We start from the raw sequence: 24,253 nt of genomic DNA, 5'->3' as shown, positions 1-24,253 counted from the left end.
CTGTGCTTGTAATGTCTTTGCCTGGTTTGGGTATCAGGGTAATGTTGGCCTCATAAGATGAGTTAGGAAGTGTTTCCTTCTCTTCTGTTTTCTGAGGAGATTGTACAGAATTGATACAATTACTTCTGTAAATGTGTGCTGAAATTTACCAGAGAAAATATCTGGGCCCTATAGATTTCTTTGTTAGTTATAGGATTATTCAAGTATCTAATTTATTTCTGATTACTTTTGATAACTTGTAGTTTTTAAGGAAGTGGTCTGTTTCAACTAAGTAGTTGAATCTATGTGTTTAGAATTGTGTGTAATGCTTATTATCTTTTCTTTTTAATTTTTAAGTTTTATTTAAATCCAAGTTAGTTAACATATAGTGTAATACTGATTTTAGGAGTAGAATTTAGTAATTCATCGCTTACATGTAACACCTAGTGCTCATCCCAACGAGTGCCCTCCTTAATGCCCATCACCCATTTAGCCCATCCCCCCACCCAACACGCCTCCAGCAACCCTCAGTTCTGTTTTTTTTTTAATTATTTATTTATTTTGAGAAAGGGAAAGAAAAGAGGAAAAGAGAAAGAGGGAGAATCTCAAGCTGAGAGCACAGAGCCCATGTGGGGCTAGAACTCAGGAAACCCTGAGATCAGGACCTGAGCCATAATCAAGAGTTAGAGGCTTAATCAACTGAGCCACTCAGTCACCCCTCAGTTCTCTGTATTTAAGAGTCTCTTAGAGTTTACCTCCCTCTCTTTTTATCTTATGTTTCCTTCCCTTCCCCTATATTCATTTGTTTTGTTTCTTAAATTCCACATATGAGTGAAATCATGTGATCTTTATCTTTCTCTGACTGACTTATTTCACTTAGCATGATACACTCTAGTTCTATCCATGTTGTTGCACATGGCAAGGTTTCATTGTTTTTGGTTGCTGAGTAATATGCCATTGTGTATATATATGTATATATATATATATATATATATATATATATATATATCACATCTTCTTTATCTGTTCGTCAGTTGATGGGCATTTAGACTCTTCCCATAATTTGGTTATTGTTGATAGTGTGCTATAAACATTGGAATACATGTGCTCCTTCAAATCAGCATGTTTGTATTCTTCTGATAAATACCTAGTAGTGTCATTGCCTGGTTGTAGGGTAGTTCTATTTTTAATTTTTTGAGGAACCTCCATACTGTTTTCCAGAGTAGCTGCACGAGTTTGCATTCTCACCAACAGTGCAAAAGTGTTCCCCTTTCTCTTCATTCTCACCAACACCTTTTGTTTCCTGAGTTGTTGATTTATCTTTTTAATGTCTGTGGAATCCAAAGTGATATCTTTCTTTTTAATGTTTGTTCGTTTGTTTACTTATTTATTTTGAGAGAGAGAGACTGTGTGCCCGTGAGTGTGGGGGGAGTGTTGGGGGGAGCAGAGAGAGGAAGACAGAGAATCCCAAGCAGGCTCCATGCTGTCAGTGCAGACCCTGACACGGGGCTCAATCTCACAGACTATGAAATCGTGAACTTAGCTGAAACCAAGAGTCGGACACTTAACCTGCTAAGCCACCCAGGCACTCCTGGGTTTTGTTTTGTTTTGTTTCATTCCTGTTACTATGTGTGTTTTCTCTCTTCTGTGTCAGTCTTGCTAGAGATTTGTCAATTTTATTATCTTTTCAGTCTTGCTAGAGATTTGTGACATCTTTTCAAAGAATCAGCTTTTGGTTTCATTGATTTTTTTTTTCCTGCTTTTAATTTTATTAATTTCTGCTTTCTATTATTATCTTCATTCTGGTTACTTTGAGTTTATTTTGTTCTTTTTGTTTATTTTGTTTATTTTTTTAATGTTTATTTGTTTATGGGAGGGAAGGGCAGAGAGACAGAGGATCCAAAGCAGGGTCTGTGCTCACAGCAGAGAGCCAGATGCTGGGCCTAAACTCACGAACCATGAGATTGTGACTTGAGTTGAAGTCGGATGCTTAACTGACTGAGCCACCCAGGAGCCCCAATGTTTATTTTTGATAGCATGAGCGGGCAAGGGGGAGAGAGAGAGAAGGAGACACAGGACCTGAAGTGGGCTCTGTGCTGACAGCAGCGAGCATGATGCGGGGTTCAAATTCATGAACCACAAGATTGTGACCTGAGCCAAAGTTGGATGTTCGACGAACTAAGCCACCCAGGTGCCACCTTTTTTTTTTTTTTTTAAGATGGAAAGTTAGTATATAAGCCTTTCTGCTTTTTTTTTTTTCAAAAAACATTTATTTATTTTTGAGAGACCGAGACAGAGCATGAGTTGGGGAGGAGCAGAGAGAGAAGGAGACACAGAATCAGAAACAGGCTCCAGGCTCCCAGCTGTCAGCATAGAGGCCAGTGTGGGGCTCGAACCCACAAACTGTGAGATCATGACCTGAGCCAAAGTCAGACGCTTAACTGACTGAGTCACCCAGGCCCCCCAGGACCTTTCTACTTGTATTAGTCAGCATAGGCTGCTAGAACAAAATACCAGAGAATGGGTGTCTTCAACAACAGAAAATTAATTCTCATAGGTCTCCACGCTGGGAAGTCTAAGATTAAGGTGCCAACAAAGTAGGCTTAATTCTGAGGAGGCCTCTTCTCTTGGCTTGTAGACAGCTGTTCTCTGGCTGTATACTCACAGGACCTCTTATATGTGCTAGGGAAGATGGAGAAAGAGCAAGCTTTCTCCATCTTATAAGGGCACTAATCCTATCAGATCAGGACCCCATCCGTGTAACCTCATTTGACTTAATTACTTCCTACAGACCCCATTCCAAATAAAGCTGCACAGGATTACAGCTTCAACATATGAATTTTGGAGGGACACAGATATTCAATACATGACACTACTTTTCTAATATAAGCATTTAGTGCTACATATATATTTCCTTGTAAGTATGTATTTAGTTTGTATCCCACAAATTTTGGTATATTACATTTACATTTTTGTTCAGTTCAGAATATCTTCCAGTTTTTCTTGAGATTACCTCTTTGACCCATGGATTATTTGGAAGTATGTTGTTTAATTTCCAAGTGTTTGGAGGTTTTCCTATAATATCTTTGTTATTGATTTCTAATCACATTCTGTTATGGTGAGAGAATGTACTTTTTATGATTTCAGTTCTTTTAAATTTGTTAAGGTTTTTTTGTGACTCAAGATAGATGGCCCATCTTGGTGAATGTTTACATGAGCACTTGAAAAGAATGAATATTCCATTTTTAATTGGAATATTCTATAAATGTCAATTAGATCCTGTCATTTGATGATATTTTTCACTTCTTCTATATCCTTGCTGATTTTTGGTCTAATGGGTCTGTCTATTCCAGGAAGAGGGGTCTTGAAACATCCAACTGTACTTGTGCATTTGTCTGTTTTTTAATTCTAGTTCTGTTTTTGCTTTGTGAATTTTGAAGTTCTGTTGTTAGGTGCATAGATGTTTAGAACTGTCATCTTGATGAGATGCCCCTTTTATCATTATCTAATATTCTTTTTTATCCCTGGTACTTTCTTTGCTCTGAAGTATACTTTGGTTAATATTAATATAGCCATTCCAGCCTTTGTGTGTGTGTGTGTGTGAGTATTTGTATAGTGTATCTTTTTTTGATCTTTTAAAATTTAAATTAATAGACTTTATTTTTTTAGAGTAATTTTAGGTTTATAGAAAAATTGAGGAGAAAGCACAGGGTTCCCATATAAGTCCTCCTCCAAAATACACAGTTTCCCCTAACATTTTGTATTAGTGTGGTACATGTGTTACAATTGATGAGCCAATATTGATACATTATTAAGCAAAGTCCATTATTTATATTAGGTTTCAGTCTTTGTATTATACAGTTCTATGGGTTTTCACTAATGTCTAATGTCTTGTATACACTATTAAAGTATCATATTGAGGGGCGTCTGAGTGGCTTAGTCAGTTGAGCATCCAACTTCGGCTCAGGTCATGATCTCACGGCTCGTGGGTTCAAGCTCCGCGTTGGGCTCTGTGCTGACAGCTCGGAGCCTGGCGCCTGCTTCAGATTCTGTGTCTCCCTCTCTCTCTGCCCCTAACCCACTCGCATTCTGTCTGTCCCTCTCAAAAATAAATAAACGTTAAAAAAAAAAAGTATCATATTGCGCAGATTATTCTATTTGCCTTCAACCTGCCTATATCATTATTTTTGAAGTTTCTGTATTTCTTGTATTTGAACAGCCTCTGTCTTTTAATTGGCATTTTTAGACCATTTACATTTAATGTAATTATTGATGTGTTTAGATTTAAGTCTCCCATAATATTTTTTTTCTTTATTCTTCCTATGTTTAATCCTCTGATGATATCCTTCTCCTGTCTTTAGAGTCATTAGAACATTTTGTAGTTTTCCATTTTAGTCATTTAAATTTATCTGTTAGATTTTGACTATACCTTTTTGTGTAGATTTTATTGGTTGCTCTGGGGATCTCTCTTTTTTTCTCAATACACACACCTAACTTATGGTCTACTTAGAATGAATACTTTGCCATTAGGTAGAATGTTGAAACCTTAATACCGTATCAGTTCCTGTCCTATCCCCCGCTTAATATTGTAGTTGTCTTATCTATTACATTTATTGACATACAGTGAAAATTCCATGAGATAATCGTAGAATTTTTTGCTTGCAAATATCAAATATTTTAAAGAACTCAAGAGGAAGAGAATAGTCTATTATATGTAACCAGATATTTAGTATTTATATTTTTCTTTCTTTGTTCCTGGTCTTCTAAGATTAGGTGTATTATTCCCCATCTTTTTGAAGAACTTTTTTTTGGCCATTCTTTTATTTTATTTTTAAAAATTATTTTTCGGGGGGGGGGGGTGTGCATGTGGGGGAGGGATAGAGGGAGAGGGAGAGAGAATCCCAAGCAGATTCTGTGCTGAGGAGCCTGCCTTGGGGTTCGAACCCATGAACTGAGAGATCATGACTTGAGCCAAAACTGATTAGGATGCTCAACCAACTGAGCCACCCAGGTGCCACTGGCCATTCTTTGGGAACTGGTGTGCTAGCAATGAATTATCTTAGTTTTTCTTTATCTGAGAATGTTTTTATGTCATTTTCATTACTGAAGGATATTTTCTCTGGATATAGAATGCTATATTTCCTTTTAGCACTTTAAAATGTTATTTCCTTCTAAGCCCCCTTTGTCATGAGAAATATAAAGTCATTCAAATCATTGTTTCCTTAATAGGTAACACATCATTTTTCTCTGGTTGCTTTCAAGATTTTTTTTTTTTTCTTCAGTTTTAAGCCATGAGATTATTATAAATCCAGGGGTAGATTTTGTCTTATTTATCCTATTTGGGGATTGCTGAACTTCTTGACTCTATATGTTTATGTCTTACAAATTTGTGAAGTTTAAAAAATTTTTTTTTTATGATTATTTATTTTGAGGAAGAGACAGAGCACAAGTGGGGGAGGTGCAGAGAGAGAGGGAGACACAGAATCAAGCAGGCTCCAGGCTATGAGCTGTCAGCACAGAGCTGGACGCGGGGCTCAAACTCATGAACTGTGAGATCATGAGTTGAGCTGAAGTCAGACGCTTAACCGACTGAGCCACCCAGGTGCCCCTAAAAGTTTTTTTAATGTTTATTTACTTCTGAGAGAGAGAGAGAGAGAGAGAGAGAGAGAGAGCGCACACGTGAGTGGGTGGAGGGCCAGGGAGAGAGGGGGACAGAGTATCTGAATTGGGCTGACAGCAAAGAGCTCAGTGTGAAGCTCAAACTCACCAACTGTGAGATCATGACCTGAGCTGGAGTTGTACTTTTAATTGACTGAGCCCTTAGACACCCCAAATTTGTGAAGTTTTTATTTTTTTTATTTTTTATTTTTTTAAATTAAAAAAAAATTTTTTTTAACATTTATTTATTTTTGAGACAGAGAGAGACAGAGCATGAACAGGGGAGGGGCAGAGAGAGAGGGAGACACAGAATCCGAAGCAGGCTCCAGGCTCTGGGCTGTCAGCACAGAGCCCGACGCGGGGCTCATACTCACAGACCGTTAGATCATGACCTGAGCCGAAGTCCGATGCTTAACTGACTGAGCCACCCAGGCGCCCCGTGAAGTTTTTTTTTTAATTAATTAATTTTTTTAAGTTTATCTATTTTGAGAGGAGAGAGAGAGTGAACATGTGCACAAGCAGGGGAGGGGCAGAGAGAAGGAGAGACAGAATCCCAAGCAGGCTCCTCACCGTCAGTGCAAAAGCCTGATGTGGGACTTGAACTAATGAATGGTGAGATCATGAGCCGAGATGGAGTCGGGCACTTAACTGAATGTACCACCCAGGTGCCTCCCAGATTAGTGAAGTTTTTAAACATTGTTTCTTCAAATATTTCACCACACTCTTTATTCCCTCCTTTTGGGACACTGATGGCCCAAATATTAGACATTTCGCTATTGTCTTGCAGGTCCTTGATAATTTCTTTTTTTCCCCCCAATCTTTTTTTCTCTTTATTGTTCAGATTTGAGCTGATTCCTATGTAAGATTTTTTTTTTAACATTTTATTTATTTTTGAGACAGGGAGAGACACAGCATGAACAGGAGAGGGTCAGAGAGAGGTAGACACAGAATCTGAAACAGGCTCCAGGCTCTGAGCTGTCAGCACAGAGCCCGATGTGGGGCTCAAACTCACAGACCGTGAGATCATGACCTGAGCTGAAGTTGGCCGCTTAACCGACTGAGCCACCCAGGCGCCCCGAGCTGATTCCTATTTAAGTTGCTATTGAAATTTTTTATGTTTATTTTTGAGAGAGAGAGAGTGAGGAAGGGGCAGAGAGAGAGGGGGACAGAGGATCTGAAGCAGGCTATATGCTGACAGCAGAGAGCCACCTTCAGGGCTCAAACTCACCATTCATGAGATCATGACCTGAGCCAAGTCAGATGCTTAACCGACTGAGCCATTCAGGCGCCTCTAATTGCTATTGAGTCTTCAGATTTATCTGTGTTCAGTTTGAATTTGATCTGTCTGAAAATTCACTGGATTCTTCTTTCATTTCTGTTCTGCTGTTGAACCCATCAAGTGAATATTTATATTTTGGTTGTTATATTTTTCATTCTAAAATTTCCATTTGGTTCTTTTTATATCCTCTATTTTTTTTTTTTTTTTGAGACATTCTGTCTTACCATTAGTTTCAGGAATGCTTCCCTAATTTTTTAGGGAAAGATTTTTTTTTTTTAATAAAAGAAAGTTATTATTTTAATCATAGTTAGGGATATTAGCTCAATATAGGGGGTATTTTTCATGCTTAAATACAATTCTCAAGTGATAGATTATCTTTCTATCTCCACAAAAATCTTTTAAAATACCTTTTTAAAATTTGAAGTATAGTTGATACACAGTGTTCACATTAGTTTCAAGTGTACAACATAGTGATTCAACAAGTCTGTATGTTATACTGCTGTTGGAGAATTTTTATAATAGCTGTTTTAATAGCTGTCAGATTTCTTGTATCTGTGTCATCTCAATTTTGTATCTGGTCATCTCTTTTCCTATACAAATTGAAATTATCTTGTATCTTTTTTTTGTATGCTAAGTAATTTTTGGATTGTATTCTGGAAAATATGAATATTATATTACAAGGGTCTGGGTCTAGTTTACACTTGATCTTAGCCAAAAGGCCGAGAAGCAATAGTCTGGGTGTAGTTTAAATGCTAGGGTGAATGTTGGCTTTTATTTTAGCAGACATTTGACCTGGTTAGGTTCACCTTGCAAATTCTGTCCAGCTTTCAGTAGATAGTGATACTAAAGTCATTTGAGTTTTCTAAGCTTTTGCAGTACTATTTAGATTTTTTTTAGCAGGTGCTCTACCCATTAACCCATCTGGGCCTTGAGTAGTGGTTATTCTCATAGTTCAGAGTGACTTTATTAGGAGATACATGCTGAATTATTTTATGTGTGAAGGGTCATTATGAGAACATCTCAAATAGTTCTGAAAAAAATTTACACACATGGATGCATGCACACATATGTACTAACCTGTATATGAATCTAGGTGACTCGTACTATTTTTGCAAAATCTCTGAATGTTAGATTTTCTCAAAAATTTGGAGGCAAAAGAGAAACATAGGTCAAATGCATGCCATTTTCTGCTTAAGAATTCCCAGTGGCTTGTCATCTCAAGTGAGATGGCCTCTCCTCTAAATGTAAAAGCCAGATTTCTATCAGTGGTCTTTTGTCCCTTCAAGATCAGCTTTCTGACCCCCTAATCACTTCATCTCATTCAGAATGAAAGCCAGATCCTTTTTTTCCCTTCTGTATGACCCCTAATGAATCTATCTCATATTCCTAGAGCTTATCATAGTGTCGGGCCCGTAGTAAGAATACAAGTACACAACCAATATATTGTTGAATGAACAACTAGTTGTCTTTGTGACAGGTTTTATTGTTTTTCTCAGGATGCCTGGATCCTACCATGTATTAGTTTGTGCTGCTGAAGACTTTGCACCATTTATAATGTCCATTTATAAATGTAGCAATAGTGGGGCGCCTGGGTGGCTCAGTCAGTTAAGCGTCCGACTTTGGCTCAGGTCATGATCTCATGATTTGTGAGTTCGAGCCCCACATCAGGCTCTGTGCCGACAGCTCAGAGCCTGGAGCCCTGCTTCAGATCCTGTGTCTCCTTCTCTCTCTGCCCCTCCCCTGCTTGCACTCTGTCTCTCTCAAAAATAAATAAACATTGAAAAAAATTAAAAAAAAATAAATGTAGCAATAGAGATTATTACTACCTTTCCTTGGGCTCTTAAAAATCAGGACCCGGGGCGCCTGGGTGGCGCAGTCGGTTAGGCGTCCGACTTCAGCCAGGTCACGATCTCGCGGTCCGTGAGTTCGAGCCCCGCGTCTGGCTCTGGGCTGATGGCTCAGAGCCTGGAGCCTGTTTCCAATTCTGTGTCTCCCTCTCTCTCTGCCCCTCCCCCGTTCATGCTCTGTCTCTCTCTGTCCCAAAAATAAATAAACGTTGAAAAAAAAAAATTAAAAAAAATAAATAAATAAAAATCAGGACCCAAGGTCACTTACGTGTCTTCTGTCCCATAGCCATGCATACTTTTAAGAACTGTTACTCTTCTGGAGCTCCTGGGTGGCTCAGTAGGTTGCTCAGGTATGATCTCGCATTTCATGAGTTTGAGGCCTGCATGGGGCTCTGTGCTGACAGCTCAGAGCCTGGAGCTTGCTTCAGATTCTGTGTTTCCCTCTCTCTGCCACTCCCCCACTTGCACACTATCTCTCTCTCTAAAAAATAAATATTTAAAAAATTAATTAAAAATAATAATAATAAAAATTAAAAGAACTGTTACTCTTCTTTCCTGGTGTCTTTTGTATCACTTCCTTTTTTAAAGTTCTGTTTATCCTCATCCACATCCTTACACTCTATTCTTGTCCTTTTTCATTAATCAGTAAGATGCCATCACAGTTTCCTCTTCCCCCCATTATATAGCCAAAGTCTTTCCTCCCCATCCTTTTGGAGACACATAGGGAGGGAGGAACAGATAGCTACTAGTATTCTGTGTTGCCTACCTATATAACTCACTGGAAATAAAATTCTCTGTCTAGGTTTGCTCTTAATTTCTGAAGTCCAACTTAGTAGCTTTTAAGCAAAGACCATTTCTCTGTCCTCAGTTATTTTACAGATTAGAAAAAGTCCAAGTAAATTTCAAAGTGAACTTTTAACTCCATACATATCTACAACTTGTTATTCTACTGTAATAAGACTTTATTTTGGCATCTCAACATATGCAGCAGGAAAGAACTGCTGCTGTGTCTTTAAAAGCTATCCTCAGAGCAGTGTGGAGGCAGGCATGTCACTGAAGTGCTTGAATGAGAGCGAGAAGACGAGTTGGGAGGGGTGCTCTTGCGGCCTGTGTGTGTGTGTGTGTGTGTGTGTGTGTGTGTGTGTGTGACTATTGGCAGAGCTCTGGGTGACATCCCTCTGAACAGCTGGGCCGTGGTCTGCTTCAGAGCTGCTTGTCAGAGCAATTAGCCTGCTGGAGACGCAGCAGCAAGGATCAGTAGCATTTCATTCAAGGGTGAAGGGGGTGGGAGGGGACCGTGGGTGGGGGAAGAGGCACAGGTTTCCCAGAAGGAATTTCTTCTGCAAAATTCCAGCAGAACAGATTCTTACAATGAGGTCTCCATTAATAATGTGAGCTTGCTGTTGGTTTAAGTGCAGATCCATCTGGGGTGAGTTTTGGATAATTTTCTTTCTTTATATAAAAGTCCTTGAACTCCACAGACTGAGTAGGGAAGAAGCTAGAAAGCTCTTTTTTATCTTAGTCAATTTAACTGTATTATACAAACTAGGAAAATTAGAGAATTCTCATATGTTAAGTTTTGTGGGCATTTTCATTTGCTGGGTTTTATTTTTAAAATATTTCGAAAATTAGGTTTGCTAGAACTTTTATTGTATTCAGATTCTACCTCTTCAATGGCTATTTCAGGCGATGCTTCATTCAGATTTAGCTTATGAGAATAGTGGTGATTTCTGTTCTCTTTGGTGATGCTGTTGACGCACATTGCAGGAAGCAGGGAATCCCCTATAAATATCCTTCACTGTGTCATTCCACAGCAATCCACACCCGGCTGGTGAATATATCTCTGTGTCCTATGTCTTTATGTAACTGCCCCCTAGTCTTTAACTGTGATAAGAAATATGTCGCCTTTGCCGTGTCTTGGAAGCTTTTTTTGATTTTGAACATGTTAGGAGGAACGTGTTCAGCCTTTTTACTGAAACATGCGTTCTGACGTATTGAGCTTATAAGAATTTCCTGTGGGTTTACTGCTTCTTATTTTGGATTACTTGTTTGTTTCTTGTAATTGGCCTGTTTTTATTTGCTGGCCTTGGTTTCTAAAGAGTGCAGAGATGGGATTCCCTCTGCCTCCAGTGACGTAGTGATTTTGTTTGCAGTCTTTTTCTTCTGAGAGGGAGGGGACAGAGAGAAGGAAGAAGAAAATCCATCTGAAGCGGTGCGTTCTTCCATCGATGCCTTGATGATAACTGGGTTCCACTGAACAGAGCCGAAGCCAAAGTGGGATACTGTTAATGATAGCGATGCTGTTTGGTTTGTTTCCTTTTAGAATAGGTTGGGGCCAAAGTCAGGATTGCTGAAGCATAGTGTTTGAATTAACCCTGTATGTCCTGCTTCTAATGAATTTTACTTAATTGCTTTTTCTAAATATGGAATGAAAAAGGGCTCATAAGCAGGTTTCTGGAACCTCGCATCCATGAGTAATTCTAGGTTGAGCTTTGGAATTTGGAATTTTTCTACCTTATTTGCACTGGTCCTGAGCAGGCAGTTTGTATACTGTTTCTCAGACCTCAAAAAATAAGTAGATGGGTGAAATTCCTTGCTATTGTAGTTAAAGTAAAAACTCTCATTTTGAATGTATGGAGCTAAAGCAAAGCTTTAGGAAGAAATTGTTAGATATCCTCTTGGGTGTGAACCTAACTTACCTTTTTTTTGGTTTAAGTAAGTGTTTGGGCATCCAGTTTCTTTTTATGCAACTCCATTTTAATACCATTGATCTCTGGAGGGCTGCCTGCAGAGGTCAGTGTGAAAAATTCAGTAGACTAGAGCCTAGGAAAATTTAAGATTTGCCTGTCTATGGGTGTGTTTGGGAGGCATATATGGAAAAGTACCTTTAAGGACTTGCTTGCCTATTTTCTGTCCTGACATGCTTTTCTGTTCTCTGCTTTCATTTTTTCTGTGTATGAAATGAAAAGAGTAATGTCTGCTGGACTTATATTCAGTCCTATTTTTATGGTAGTTCACATATATCAATATTTATTACAGGTGTAAGTATTTCAAACTAACAAAATTATAATTTTATTTGGAGAGAAGTAGGGTAAGAAAAAGGAAGATAATCCTAGGGGAAACTGAGAGCATTCCAGAATAACCTTGCCAGAGACTGGAGCTGTAAGAGTTAAGAGAAATTCCACCACATCCTTGCATCTCAGTATTGCAGCAAATATGTGGATAATTTCTTGCTAGCTTTTCAGGAAACCCCTGTGGTGGACAGCCCTATTAATCGTTGCTGGGAGACTGCTCTGACGTCACTGGGAGCAGTTCCCTGTCTGCAGCGAGGACAGGAATAGCCTTAGAGGGGGAAGAAAACTGCTGTGAAATTAAAAGATGACGGTTTTGTTAACTTGGTTTTCCTTCCATTTGGGAGTGGGTGGGATCGACCTAAAGTCTTAGATGTTTCAGTCATTAGCAGTGGAAAAATTACTAAGAGGTCTTTTTATTTCAACTGAAAGTGCCTTCTTTTTTCATCTTTGTTTTCTAACCATCAAGGTTTTGGAAAAGGTCAAGGCAAGAAAAGCTGTTGAAAGGTGTTGGAGAAGTAAGATTTCAGTTTCTTTTTATCCTTCCTTTTTTTTCCACATTTTTTTTTTTTTTTTTGTTAAAGGGGGAAGAAGAGATCAAGAACTGCTTTTGCAAAAGGTGCTTACCATCACCCTATTTGGAATAATTTAAAATGTGATATATGTCAAAAGAACTTTCTGGCAAAATTGATAGAGACTCTTTCTGTGCCTAAAACTTTTACAGACTTCTTTCTGATGTTCTCTCCTAGCTCCTAGCCTACCTACTAAATAGTCTATAGTTAAATAGTCTATTGGGAGGTGTGTTTTTTGTTTGTTTGTTTTGCCTTTTTTGTTTTGTTTTTTTGTTTTTTGGAAAAGTATAGTGGCTAAATGCTTGGCCTCTGGATTTACGCTGCTTGAGCTCAAATTCCAGCTATGCCAATTGCTGGTTCTCTGACCTTGGACAAATTACTTAATATCTCCATTTCTTCGTATGTAAAATACATGAAATGAAGATAATAATAGTGTCCACCTGCTAGGGTTGTTTTGAGGATTAAAAGAGTTAGTGCATGTAAAGTCTTTAAAGATAGTTCCTGGTTTGCATTAGCCATTATTATTAATGTTTAGGAATGTACCATTTATATCTTCAGGTGACCAGTAATTTTTGAGAAGCCGGAGTGATTTTAAAGCCATGTAAGATACTGAGTTTTTTAAATGAATATTTGTATAATCTAAGTACTTAAGTTTAAAATTGACACAGTTCGTCCTTTTAGGAAGTATCTTTTCTAATTTGATGCTTATTATTTGAGGCCAAATTGGGAACATGTTCTCTCAGATTAATTGCTCTCTTTTTCATTCCTTGGCCATCATTCATCTTTTGACTTCTGTCGATGATGATTGGTTGTTTTTTATTTTTTGTTTTGTGTTTTCCTTTGTACCATTGTTCTGATGTGCTTTAAAATCTTAGGACACTTGCCTTTGTTGTCTACCTCTGAAACTTTGTATCCTCTGCTTTTCTCTCTGTGAGTTGATGAGGTGATACTCTTTTTCCATATATTTGTGACTGTAAGATTTATATGAAGTACTATATAGAAAGACTCCTTAAATTCACAAGCTTAAAAAAAAACTAAGACCTGGTGCAGGCCTGGCTGGCTCAGTCTGTAGAGTATGTGACTCTTGATGTCAGGGTCATGAGTTCAAGCCCACGCTGGGTATAGAGCTTACTTTTTAAAAAATCTAGGATCTTAAATGATTGACCATATGTCAGATCACAAACAAATACTGAAATATTCAATATCTCCACACCTTTTACCTTCTTATAGTTTCATAGTAAGGATTTAGAGAGTTATTTTTTTGTAGTTTTTGAGGCTTCATCTTTTGGATTGCTCTCTAATATCAAGGTATACTGACAAGAGCTAGTGAACGGTGTGTGTGACATTAACATAAAAGAGAACATTTTCCTGTGTAACTTTTTGTCCTTTCCTCCATATTAATTTTCTTAGGCCAGTGAGTCTAAAGGAGTACAGGGTATATATTTTTTCTAGTGGAATATATAGGAAAGAAGAGTTAATGTCACTAAAATGGGGCATGAGTTGAAGAAAAGTAGAAACTGAGAAGCCCTACCTGGGTGAATGTCCTTAAAGTCCAGGCACTGTCATGGGATGTGTGAAGTGGACATTATTATGTTCCTGGGGAACAGTTGAGAAACACTACAGATAGTGTGGCTAGCCTCGCTTCTGTTAACTGGAGTGAACCTGGGGGGACGTTTTTTTACCCCCAGAACTCTTGAATATTTATTCTAGGGAGTTGATGAGAAATGTGAATAAAGACTTAAGTACAAAGATGTTCATCACAGCATTATTTTATTATAAAAAGTAACAGCTTTCCTAAATATCCAATAATAGGAAAATAGTTAAAAATTATGGTACATGTGAGGTACCTGGCCAGCTCAGTTGGTAGAGTGTGCCTTTCATGATCTCAGGATTGTGAGTTTGAGCCCCATATTTGGGTGTAGAGATTACTTAAAAATAAAACCTTAGGGGCACCTGGGTGGCTCAGTTGGTTGAACGACCAGCTCTTGATTTCTGCTCAGGTCATGATCCCAGTGTCGTGGGGTCACACTCCATGCTCTGCTTGGGATTCTCTCTCTCCCTCGGTCTCTGCCCCTCCCCCATTAGCGCTTTCTCTCTCTCTGTTCTTAAAACTTAAAAAATGACTGTTTTTAAAAGTAATAATGGAGAAAATGGCCACAGTTGTATTTTTGTCACAGTTTTAGTAGTAGAAAAAATCATGGTACAAAGATGTTCTATGTAATGTAAACTATAAAAATTATTAGTTATGGGGGCACCTGGGTGGCTCAGTCGGTTGAGCATCCGTCTCTTGATTTTGACTTGGGTCATGATCCCAGGGTCATGGGATCAAGTCTCGTGTCAGGCTCCACTCTGAGCATGGAGCCTACTTGGGATTCTCTCTCTCAACCTCTGTCCCTCTCCCCTACTCGCGTGCACGCTCACTCTCTCTCTCTGATTAAAAATATATATATGTGTGTATATTAGATACGGAAATATATGCAATGTGATTGTAAATTACATACAAAGATGGAAACAAAATTTAGAAAAATATGTCTGAAAATACTGTTATTAATAGCAGTTATCTCTTAGTTATAGATTATGGTTGTTTTTTCTTTTCTTTTTGTGTGTGTTTTCTATAAATATAAAGAAGCCTATAATACTTTTCTGATCTTAACAGAAAGATGAAAACATCTTAAATCCTGGGGCACCTGGGTGGCTCAGTCGGTTAAGTGTCCAACTTCGGCTTAGGTCACGATCTTGCAGTTTGTGAGTTCAAGCCCCGTGTCGGGGTCTGTGCTGACAGCCCAGAGCCTGGAGCCTGCTTCGGGTTCTGTGTCTCCCTCTTCTCTCTGCCCCTCCCCTGCTCATACTCTGTCTCACTCTCTCTAAAAAATAAATATTAAAAAAATTTTTAAAGAAAAAAATTTAAATCCTTACTGTTAGTATCTGAAAGTAAATTTTCAAAATGTGTGAAAGTGAAGATAAATGTGATAGAACTTATATAAATTCCTTATATAAATGGAACACAGTAGATGCACAATAAATGATCGCTGCTGCAGCTGTTTTTGGCTTGAGGAAAATGGCCTCCTCTGACCAGAGCCCAGGGCTTTCACATTGGAAGACAGCATCACTGAGAAAATAGCCTATTCATGCAGCTTCTTGTGCTTCTGAGATTAGTAAATATGCTGTTTTTCTCTGCCTACTGGCCCAGGATTTTTTTTTAGAAAAGGGAACAAAATGTTTGGGTTTTCTGTTACAAAGGTATAAAGGCAACTGATCTAGAGAGAGGGCTGGTAGTGATTTTTTTTTTTTTAGCTTTGATATTATGATTCCCACTACAAGTTAACATTTTACCTCTTTGCTGTCTCTTTAACAACCTTAATTCTCTTAATAGTGCCTCAATTCATTGGAAATTTGAAACAGTGTAACAGGAAATGTTTTCTCTGTTCTAGGAGTTTCTAGAACTCTGTCTATTGCTTCTCATGTTAGTCTGCTAACATGGGTTAGCATGCTAACTATGGGTCCCTTGGAACTCAGTGCTGACAAAAGAGATGTAGACCTCTATATGCTTTGGACTTGTTTGGGAACTGAGATGTGCACGTAAGAAACTATATTCAGCATGTGAAAAGCATACTGGAAATATATGTGTGGATCACTGCTTTTAGTGGGCATTAGTATCAGATATTAACATTTGACTATTCTCCATACTTCTTCATACTTCTTTTTAAATTTTTTTAACGTTTATTTTTGAGAGAGGGAGAGAGAGAGCGCATGCGACAGAGAGTGCGAGAGCGTGCAAGTGGGGAAGGAACAGAGAGAGGGAGACATAGAATCTGAAGCAGGCTCCAGGCTCCAAGCTGTCAGCATAGAGCCCAGTGTGGGGCTCAAACCCGCCACAAACCATGAGATTATGACCTGAGCTGAAGTTGGACGCTTAACTGAATGAGCCACTCAGGCCCCTAAACTATGCTTCTTAATAATAAGTGACTTGTACAATAAATACAAGTTTAGTAAATAATCACAGAAAGAATGATTGTAGTCTCTTACCGTGGCCTTTGTGTCTGAAACCATGTTCTCTTCTGTAATGGAAATAATATGAATGTATGTAATGCTACTGGACTGTATACTTAAAAATGAATAAAATGGTAATTTTTATGTTATGTGTATTTAGCACAATTAAAACAAAAAGCCACAACAATGTGAGCCAGATGAAAATGTACAGTTTCCAAGCTAATTTTGACCCCGACCTTTTAGATTCTGTCTACTTTTCAGCATTCACTTACCACCATATACCAGCAGGTGGGGACCAGAGTTGCTTGTTGCAGCCAGAAATATTATATCAGTTATTGGTGAAAAGCATGCTGGAAAGCAGAATATGTTGTAATATGTCAGGTGGATTTTAGAATGTCCGTGAACTCCTCTAGGGAGAATGATGGGTTGTTTCAGTCTAGTCTCCTTAACTACTTTGTAATTCTCTTGCTTCCACTTTGTTTCAGTGAGGTCTACAGCTGATGGAGAAGGAATAGGGACATATGGTATGTGAAGAGCAAATGTATTATTTCCTCATTTGGACATGGCAGTCTTTTTCTCTAAGCATAGTAGACGATGGTAGGGGAGGGGAATGTAGAGAAGAAGACATCACAGAATTTGAAGGACGGTATGAACTGTGATTTAAGAAATAGGGGCAATAAGAACCTGAGATCTGTGAGTTTTGAGGCTCACTTTAACAGTTCAGAAAAAATGATGGGAAACTTACAAAATTAGCTGCCTTTTCTCCTCCTCCTCCTTCTCCTCCTTCCCCTCCCCCTCCCCCCCCTCCTCCTTCTCTTTCTCCTCCTTCTTCTTCTTCCTCTTCAAGTTTATTTATTTTGAGAGAGAGCTTGCATATGCATGCAGGGAAGGGGCAGGACAGAGGATCCCAAGCAGGTTCTGTGCTACCAGCACAGAGCCCAGTGCAGGCTGAACCCAAACCGTGAGATCATGACCTGAGCTGAAATCAAGAGTTGGACACTTAACTGACTAAGCCACCCAGGGCCCCAAAGGTTGGCTGTCTTAAGTTAAAACTTTTAGCTCTCTCTATATATTATCACCTGGGAAGCTTCAATACTGTGATTTCAGCTGGGCAGCACTCCCCTAATACTAATCTTCAATTTATCTTGGTGTTGGTTTTTCACAATTCAAGGATTCCTGAATTTCTCTACTGAAATTAAACAAGGGAAATCTCTGTGGAGTTTTGGAGATCCCTTGTTATTTGCATAGAATCATTGTCATTGCTATTCACTCTTTCCTTCCACTGTTCATTTTTAGCATATCAATGGCAGGATTTTTTATTTGTCTGAGGAGACTACTTTTTGACAGTATTTGTAGCAGTTTCTGTGGAAAATACTTTATTTAAAAAAAAAAAAAGGCAGAGGAAATCTTATCTTGTAGCTCTTAGTGATAGAGCCTGTTGCCATGGAGTCCTGGATCAGATTGGCTGACCTGGGGGCCAATGAGCGGAAAGAACATAAACATATCATTATTTAACCTTGCAGAATTCATTTACCGAGTGATATATGACATTAATACCACAACTGTACATAGAGCTGTGAAACAAAATGTTTCAAGAATGGTGTAAAGTGTTTTTCTCTTCTCTTTCAAAATTTGCAGTTTAATATAAACACTGTAATGATACATTATTTTCCTAATGTGATTTGATTGGAAGAAGATATAGTAGGAAACACCTATCACCTATTTGTGAATCAGGCTGCTGCTGCAGTCAGTGGAGCTTAGGCCAAGTCTAAGTCAAACTCTGGCCTTCTAGACCAGAGGAGATTGGGCTTTGTATCTAGAGAGGCCTTGCAAATTTTGGTAGCTTTCAAGCTGAGTCGGAAATTGGCACCTTTTTTCTTACTTGCTTTTCCTTGTTTCTCTTCCACTCTGATATGGTAGATCCCTGTTGGTATTATATTAGCACACCATTTGTCTGGAGTTAGAGGATTAGCTGGGAGTTGCTTCCATGTTTTCTGTCTTCACTTTCCTAGCTTCTTCATACTTAAATCTCTGGGAGATTTCACTCAGTCAGTGTTAGTTCTTTGTCATAGCAAATCATGGCGTGTTATCCTTTCCTGTACCTTATTGCTTTAGAGATTGAGTCAGTCATACTAAGAAAATTCCCTCTCTAGATCTTGTAAATGGAAGAAGTCAAGAGTATTATGTTTCTCATATTTTATATCAGGGAATTTACATTTTATATCAGAAATTATGGTGAGTCTTGTTCTCTTCTCCAGTGGTGCCATGCTTGGCTCTTTACAGACTTGAAGGACTGAAACAGACCTCAAGAGGTCCATGGGTTTGTTCTTTCTCCTCTTTTGAGGTATTTGCATCTCTATGAGGGAGATGTGAACTTTTCATTATACTGTCACTTTCTATCTCAGAGAAGGAAGAAAACAAACTTCAGATTTATCTGTTAAGCAGAGAGAAGCAAAAAGTCTGTTTGGTATCTGATTGAGTAACTTTTTGTGGGGGAGGCCTTAGGGGAGTAGGATAAGAAGCATTTGGGGTTTTATAATTTTAGTTATTGCGACCAGAGAAGGCTCACTGAGATGCCATTTCAGTAAAGACCTGAAGAGAAAAGGTAAGCAAGCCATGCTGTTATCTGGAAAACGATCATTCCAGGCAGTAGGAAGGAACAGCAAAAAGTAATCACCATAAAGTGGGTTTAAGGCATGGGGGAGCCAGTGTGACTGGACCTGCAAAAGTTGGGGGGGGGTAATAAGAGTTGGGGTCAGAGGGCAAACTGGTATCAGATTATTTAAGCTTTTGTAGGTCATTTTAAGCACTTCTGCTTTTGCTCTGAGATGAGGAGCCATTGGATGGTTTTAAGCAAAGGTGTAACATGATCTGAAAATGTTTTTTCATAATCACTCTGGCTGCTATGTTTAGAAAATACTGTAGGGGAGCAAGATTGGAAGCAGGAGACCAGTTAGAAGGTTATTGCAGTCATTCCACCAAGAGAGATGGTGGTTTGTACCAGGGTGGTAGCAGTGGAAGTGTAGGAAGTCATCAGATTTTGGATATATACTTTGAAATTAGAGTCAACAAAATTTGCTGTCTGATCAGTTTGATCCTCAGTTTACTCTTCTATAAAAAAGGAATGATGATATCTATTTGTAAAGTGTCTAACTCTGCACACAACAGAGTGATCAATGATCAGCATTCTAGAAGTGAGGGCTCCTTAGGATCTGAGCCAACAAACATTGGGTATTCTTTACATATCTGACCAGCCATCATGGATAACAGAGTCTGAAGGAACTAGGCACTCTTCAGTGATCTCTTGCCTTAGGTCTGTGCTTACAGCTATATCAGACATTGGAGTTCTTTCTTTTGGAAAGAAACAGTCTTTCCAACTGAATTGACTGTTTATTTTTTTTCCGGGAGGTGGGGGAGGGGGGTAGGCTCCTACGTGGCTCAGTCGGTGAAGCATCTGACTTCGGCTCAGGTCATGATCTCAGGGCTCGTGGGTTTGAACCCTGCATCAGGCTGTGTGCTCAGAGCTCAGAGCCTGGACCCTGCTTTGGATTCTGTGTCTCCGTCTCTCTCTGCTGCTCCCCCGTTCACACTCTGTCTCTCACTTTCTCTCTCTCAAAATAATGTTTATTTATTTTTTGAGAGAGAGAATTGCGAGGGCACACGAGTGGGGAAGGGGCAGAGAGAGAGGATCCCAAGCAGGCTCCACACTATCAGTGCAGAGCCCGAGGTGAGGTGGGGCTCAGTCCTACAAGCCATTGAGATGATGACCTGGACTGAAATCAAGCTGGACGCTTAGCCATCTGAGCCACCCAGGTGCCCCGACCTGAACTGATTTTTTTTAAAAAAGCAGTTTCATTTTGTTTTTTAAATGTTTATTTTTTTGAGAGGGAGAGAGACAGAGTGCGAACAGGGAAGGGGCAGAGAGAGAGACACACACACACAGAATCCAAAGCAGACTCCAGCCCTACGTGGAGCTCCAGCTCATGAACCATGAGATCATGACCTGAGCTGAAGTTGGATGATTAACTAATGACTGAGCCACACAGACACCCTGCAAAAAACAGTTCTTAAAATACCAAAGTACCAAGAAAAATAGGAAGCCAACACTAAGGGGTAAATAAAATTTCCTTTTCTCTTTCTTGCAGTCTTTACTCTCCGCTTATCATTAAAATAGATAAGAGTCTCACCTCTTCAATATCAGTAGCTCCTGTACTGATTGGGAAAAGGGTGTATACAAGATGCCAAGGAAAAAGGGTCATTCAGTTATCTTCCTCTTCCTTCTTAATGTGGAATGTGATGAAGAGGAACTAAAATTTATTGAATACCTACTGTGTGTGGGTCCATTGCATTCGTTATCTCACATGTTTTTGCAATGGCTCTGTGAGATGTGCATTATGCCTAATCTTACAAATGAGGAGGCTGAGGCTCAGTTACATGATTACTAAGTTTTGGAAACAGTAGTCTCGTAGCCAAATTCACGTCAAGCTACAAAGTCCATAAATTTATCCACTACAATGTGCTTGCTGCCTCCTACATTCTGGAGATTGGATGTTATTTTGTTGGGCACTGCCCCTAATTCACCCTATTATTATGTTTAGCCTTTTCCTTGCAGCAGAGGTAGCATTAGAACCCAAGAGTGATGCTCTTATATCCTCCGTAAAATGCCAACTTTTGGATTGCCTACTGGCACAGTCAGTGGAACATGCAACTCTTGATCTTGGGGTTGTGAGTTCGAGCCCCATGTTGGGTGTAGAGATTATTTAAAAATAAAATCTTTTAGGGGCATCTGGGTGGCTCAGTTGGTTAAACATCCAACTCTTGATTTCGGCTCAGGTCGTGATCTCAAAGTTCATAAGTTCGAGCACCATGTCAGGCTCTGCACTGACAGCACAGAGCCTGCTTGGGATTCTGTTTCTCTGCCCCTGTCTTACTCGTATGAGCTTGCTCTCTCTCTTTCTCTCTCAAAAATAAATAAATAAACATTAAAATAGTTTAAAAAATAAAATCTTAAAAAAATGCCAACTTTCCCTTATTTTACCTCTTTCCTTTCAAGTACATATAAGCTCTAGTGTTGCTGCAGGATTCCTTGCTTCTAGGAATTAAGGAATTTTTTTTTAAATCAGAATTACTTAGTATATGTGTGTGTGCATGTGTGTGCCTAAATAGTATCTTAAATAAGAGTGAAGTGTATTTTTCTCACATTCAGGAAATCTAGGGGAGTCCATCTAGTCTGACTGCTGTAGTCAAGGACCCTGGTTTCTTCTGTCTGTTGCCTCACAACCTGTGGTTTTCAATCCTAGTATCATCTCACAGTACCAGATGGCTACTAATGCACCAGCCTTTACTTCTACATTTAAGCAAGCAGGAATTAGGGAAAAGTAAAGAAGGGCTACCCACTTCCTTTAAGGATACTTCATGGAAGTTGTATTTACTACTTGTATTAATTTCCTAGGGCTACCATAACAAAATACCACAGACTGAATGGTTTAACAACAGAATTCATTTTCTCATAGTTCCGGTGGCTAGAAGTCCAAGATCAAGGTGTTGGCAGATTTGGTTTCTCCAGAAGGCTATGTCACATGGTTTTTCCTCTACCCATACATCTCTGATGTCTCTTTGTGTATCTAAATTTCCTTTTCTTACAAGAATACCAGTCAGATTAGATTAGGGTCCACTCTAACAGCCTCATTTTAACTTAATCACCTCCTTAAAGGCCCCATCTCCAAATACAGTCACATTCTGAGATACTGGGGGTTAGGGCTTCAACATAGGAATTTAGAGAGGCACATAGTTTAATCCATAGCACTGCTTCTTATGTCTCATGGACTAGAACTTAGTCATGTGCTCCTATTTAGCTACAGTGGAGGTTGGGATATGTGTTGCTTTTTTCCAGGCAGCCATGTGTCCAACTAAAAACCACTTCTTTTAAGGAAGAAGTGATTGGATATTGCCAAGTAAATAGCAGACTCTCCTTTGCAGCAGAGGCTTAAGGAATAATGATTCTTAAAGGTTCCTGGCTCCTTTATATGAAATTAGATTGTTCTTTTTTCATTTCCCTGGCCAATCTCACATTCAATTTTATATTTTGAAATAATTCTTTTAATACTAAATTGTTGGCTTAGGTGTCCTCCCTACCTAACAAGCGGTGGCATTGACCTCTAAGGTCATCACAGTAGGGCAAGATAGATTTACCTGCATGGCGGTTAAGTTAGTAATAGAAGGCATCCTGAAATGCCATGGACAGTAGGTAAATCGTGATTTTGATTTTTATTTTTTTTCTTTTCCAGAATGTCTTCTCTGGATTGACTTGGGAGCAATTTTGCCAGGGCACGGGAAAAGACAGTGTGAACTTTCAAGGTCCTTTCCATCCCTGAGATTCTGTGATATTTTCTACATAGCAGCATTACTATGATAAAGCTAAAGAAAATGGAAGCAGCAGAAGGAAAGGCCCCCACTGCTGTTCTTTGCTTGAAAGAGGAGGAAATTTGATTTGTTCTGTTTTGCCCACAGAAGTAAAATGGGCATTTTTGGTAAAGAAGGTAGAGGAGCTGGTAGAAATTATAATGAAGCCCAGCATTCCAGTCCATTGATCAAAAGCACCTGCAGTTCTTATTTCAGGGCAAGTACAGCCATAACATATTGAACAAAGGAAGAGGGTACATGTCCAGAACATTTTAATCTTGTTTCTCTCTTTACTTTGCCTAAGGAATTGCTCTGGACATCAGCCAATGCCTGTGGCCTTCCTTACACACCAGTGAATCCTTTTGCATTTATAGAGCAGAGTGATTTTCTTAACACTTCCCTGATTTAGAAAATTGGCACAATTGTTATTATTGTTGTTATTTTTGTTTGCCTAGTACTAGTGAAGCCTGTGACAGTTGACTTTTGAAGTCCTTAAAGGACTTGGTGCCTGTCACATAGCTGTAGACTTACATGTTCCATTAAGTACTTTACTGCCTTTTCCCCCATATTCTGCTTTCTCTCTTTGAAGAGAAGGGAGTGTTGGACCTTAGGGCCTTCTTTCATGTCCTCCAGGGCTGTTGAGCCATTTACCTCTTTAGGCATGCAGTTATCATACTGTTGTTGGTTTTTGTGCTCTGAGCACTGTAGTAGAAAGAACATAGGATTTTGCCATCAAGAAGAGCTGGGTTTGAACTCTGTCTCCTTAGGTACATAGTATGGCCCTGAGCAATTCATGTAGTATTAGGTAGTATTTCATTCAAAAATGGAAATAATATTTTATACCTTGAGAAGGTCAAATAAAATACTTTCTATAAACTAAAAAGTATGAAGTCATGAGGAGTGACCCAGATGGAGGGGAAAGACAGGAGAACTTAGAAACCTAATTTTTGAACCCCAAAATTTGTCCCCACTGACACTCTGTGAAGAGAGGCCTCAGACCTAGGCACCCTTCTCATCCCACGCTTCATACCCCAACACTCTTGAATGTCTACCTTGGGACACCTACAACTTTAGTATCAGACATAGCTAGGTTGGAATCCTGCCCTTGGCCCTCTTGTGTTAACTTGGGAAAGTTATTTAATTCCTCTCAGCTTTAGTTTCTTCATCTAAAAAATGTCCTGCTAAGGAGTTTTGTTTGGATTAAATAAAATAATGTATAGAAACAATAAATCAAAGTCATAGAAAGAATGTAGACCTTGGAATCAGACGGTACCAGAGTTCTGGTCTGGTCTGTCTGTCACTTAGTAGTGGTGTGACCTTGTGGAGTTGCTTACCTACTTTGGTGAATATGAGTTGAGGTGCATAAAGCACCAGATTCATAATTGTGCTCAGTATACATTAGTGTTGTTTTCCTTTTCTCCCAACTCCAGTCAAAAATTAAGAATAGGCTTGCCA

At 39.0% G+C, this 24,253-nt stretch overlaps 1 protein-coding gene across 25 annotated transcripts in view; it reads left to right on the top strand.

Moving 5' to 3' along the window:
* Nucleotides 1-24,253, top strand: part of R3HDM2 (R3H domain containing 2) — a 161,448-nt gene that overhangs the window by 85,284 nt on the left and 51,911 nt on the right. For 3 of the 25 annotated variants that reach the window (XM_047065832.1, XM_047065835.1, XM_047065834.1), the window contains one exon: nucleotides 22,684-22,753. The exons of the other annotated variants lie outside the window; for them this stretch is intronic. The gene's annotated coding sequence lies outside the window, so the exon portion shown is untranslated. The remainder of the gene's footprint in view (nucleotides 1-22,683; nucleotides 22,754-24,253) is intronic. 25 annotated transcript variants of the gene reach the window in all.

The sequence above is a fragment of the Lynx rufus genome, unplaced genomic scaffold (genome assembly GCF_022079265.1).
Source record: "Lynx rufus isolate CCGP_SWC_20201006 ecotype Redwood Valley unplaced genomic scaffold, mLynRuf1.p SCAF_7, whole genome shotgun sequence".
NCBI lineage: Eukaryota > Metazoa > Chordata > Mammalia > Carnivora > Felidae > Lynx > Lynx rufus.
The sequence above is the reverse complement of the archived record's forward strand: the minus strand, read 5'-3'. Positions and strand labels throughout refer to the sequence as shown.